This window comes from Podarcis vaucheri (genome assembly GCF_965113315.1).
Source record: "Podarcis vaucheri genome assembly, chromosome: 16".
Lineage (NCBI taxonomy): Eukaryota > Metazoa > Chordata > Lepidosauria > Squamata > Lacertidae > Podarcis > Podarcis vaucheri.
Window position 1 is genome coordinate 1,824,122 of NC_138754.1, and position 3,157 is coordinate 1,827,278.

At 44.4% G+C, this 3,157-nt stretch overlaps 1 long non-coding RNA gene across 1 annotated transcript; it reads left to right on the forward strand.

Moving 5' to 3' along the window:
* Nucleotides 1-1,083: 1,083 nt before the first annotated feature.
* LOC309521484 lies at nt 1,084-2,703 on the forward strand. Its single transcript, XR_014214683.1, has 2 exons — nt 1,084-1,127; nt 2,244-2,703. It is a non-coding gene; the product is annotated as an uncharacterized lncRNA (long non-coding RNA).
* The last annotated feature ends 454 nt before the right edge of the window (nt 2,704-3,157 follow it).

The window sequence follows — 3,157 nt, forward strand, 5'->3', positions numbered from 1 at the left end:
AGAGAGGTGGGATCATGTATATCCCACCTTCTGCTCATTGGAAGAGCAAAACACAGGTTAAAAATATTCAAAGAAGTATCGCGTACTGGATAACACAAGATGTTACACAGTATGGGGAGAGACTTGGGGGAATGTATGGATCTGTCTGTTTTCAATCTATCTCACTCTAGCACAGTGGTTCTCAACCTTGGGTCCCCAGATGTTTTTGGCCTACAACTCCCATGATCCCTATTTCACAGGGCCAGTGGTCAGGGATGATGGGAGTTGTAGGCCAAAAACATCTGGCGACCCAAGGTTGAGAAAGGCTGCTCTAGCATGTGCTCCTTTCATCCTGGCTTCCCATTAATCTGTGAGCAGTTGATTATTATTATTATTTTAAAAAAGAGAGTCCAAAATAACCTATTTTAAAAAAAGCATTTTCTCACAAAATAACACATTAGAAGCAGTTCTGAACATAGTGAGCCTAGACCACCGACCAGGTAGCTGACACTAGATGGGACACACGTTGGGATACAGCAGACTCTGACAGGATGTGATGTAGCCACAAGACATCTTGGAGGGATGGAGCTGGGTCTGAAAACTCCTTTATAAACTCCTTTATAAAGACGGTGAACATCAACGGGCCCAGGATAGAACCCAGCGGCACCCCACTTGCCCCTTGAGTTGAATTTGGTAGACTTGGTTTAAAGTGAACATCTGCAGGAATTGTAAGGGAAATTTAAAAAGGACCTCTGTAAAACAAAGGAAACTGTCCCAGAATGGGAGGGTGGGGTTTACAAACACCTCTAGGATACAGTTCACTGGGGGCTAACAGCCTTGGCATGTGTATGAAAAGGAGGAAAATAACAATTTTTTAAAGTGCACTAAATCACAGTTATTAACAGCTAGATAATGAAAGAGGATAGGCAGTGTATAATATGAAGATAATAAACACAGGTCAGATTTGGAACGTTTGCATAAAAACAGGTTAGATTAACTACTAAGCACCTTGGGGCGCAGAACACCTGTAGACGTTTTAGGCTTCAAGGGAGGGACTTGCTCTCCTTGCACCGTATAAAAGGACCTTTGAGTCGCGATTCTTCCATCAGCTCCTCTCAGCTCCACCTGAATATTTCACTGAGAACTTGGTAAGTGAGAGAATTTCACATCTTTTCTTGCCTCTTCCATATGAACTGCATGCTCTCCGTCTCTTTCTTTGAACCTAGAACTGCTTCTACTTTCTGAACTTTAGAGAGTTAGATTTTGAGGAAGATGTCTTTTCCATGGGGTCAAGTTCACAATTGTCTACGCCATGGCTAGGGAACATCTTTGCTTCTTCAGCAGTTGCTGGTCTGCAACTCCCATCATCCTTGGCCCTTGGCCCTGCCATCCAGAGCTGATGGATGTGGGAGTTCATCAGCATCTGGAAGGTCTCAGATGTTCCTTCATTCCTGGTCTACACAGACTGGTTCTAGCTCTCCAGGGCTTTGAACAGGGCTCTTTTCCTGACTTACCTTGAGAGGCCAAGGAGTGAACCAGGGGAAATGAGGTAGAAAGGCACGTGATCTACTCATTCTTTCTATGTTTCTCAGAGTTGTGTGCTTCCAACAACCATGTAAGTTTAGGTGAGTGTCATCATCCCAATATTGTACATTGGCAGCAGCAGTTGTGAGGGAGGGCTAATGGTGAAAAGAGAGAAGACCCAGAAACGTAGCTAAAGTCTAAAAAATAATCACATGCACCCAAGTAATAATTTCAGGGTTGCCTGAAATAGATTTCTCAGACACCAAATGCCTGGGCAGACAGGCATGGTTTTACATCCTTCCTCAAAGTTAATAATAAGGCAGGCAGACAGAGCTCAGTGGGGCTGGCATTCCAGAAATGGAAGCTGCCCCTCAAGGTCACTTCATTTGCCACCCCAGTGACACCACTACTAAGAAGGACACCACTGTTCCAGTATTGCTGGTTTGGTGCATAGATGATAGGTTTTTTAATTGAATTGCTTCTTATGATTTAATATTTTCTGCTTTGCACTCTGTATCACCCAGACCCTGCTGGTCTTGGTGATCATTATTTATTGGTTATTCTTAAAATAAATGATAAACTGCTGATTGTAAGAGGGTTGGGGGCGGACTGAAAGAGTTTTACAAAGCAGGCACTGCTGCTGCTGCTGCTGATACTATTTCTCAAAACGGAATGAATGAACCATGAATGAAGACGGTGGATGTTTTACCCCTCCTCAAAACTGCAACCTGTCCTTTCAGACCCAGCTCCATCCCTCCAAGATGTCTTGTGGCTTCGTCTCATCCTGCCAGCCCTGCTGCATCCCATCCTGTGCCCCCTCCTGCGTCAGCTACCCGGTCGGGGGTGTGGGCTCACTGTGCTCCCCTTGCGGTGGTGGCATCTCAGGGGGCTTGGCGTCCTACGGTGGAGGAGTGTCATCGAGTAGCCTCGGCCTGACCTCTGGGGGCAACATTGGCTGCATCAATCAGCTGCCACCATGTGAAGTAGTCATCCAGCCACCTCCCTGTAGTGTGGTCGTCCCAGGAGCAGTCCTTACTGCCACCTGTGAGCCACTTCGAGTGGGAGGATACACTGCCTGTGGTGGGGGATCCTCTCTTGGTGGAGGGCTGGGAAGTGGCCGCTCTAAATATTGTTGCTATTAATAGGAGAGCCCAGGCAAGGCGCCGCCTCCTTTCATTAAAGCTTAGCTTCAGCATGGAACCTGTTCTCTGTGAGTTTCTTTTGTGTTCCTCCCACACTTCAACACCACCACCCTACTTTTCAATTTCTTTTCCTTTTTAAATATTTTTTTCATTAATAGCAATCCAATATAAGCCACATTAATGCAATACAAAATCTGAATACAATCAAAAAAGCCAATTATCCAATTCCAAATTAATCTTTTTTTGGGTGACTTCCAATGTTCTGTTTCTCAAGAGATGATGTTCCTTCATCCTGCTCCAATCCTTTTATTTAATCCAAATAAAACAGTTCTGAACTTAATCATTTATTTTAACTGCCCCTGATGTGATGAGTTTCGTTTGTATTTAACTATGGAAGAAGAGTTTATATCTTGCAACTTTCTGTGTGATATTTTTTTTTAACATTCGTCCTTCCCTTCATGCTGTAATCTATCATTTTCAGCATCCCCCCCCCCACTTCAAGGATTCAATTT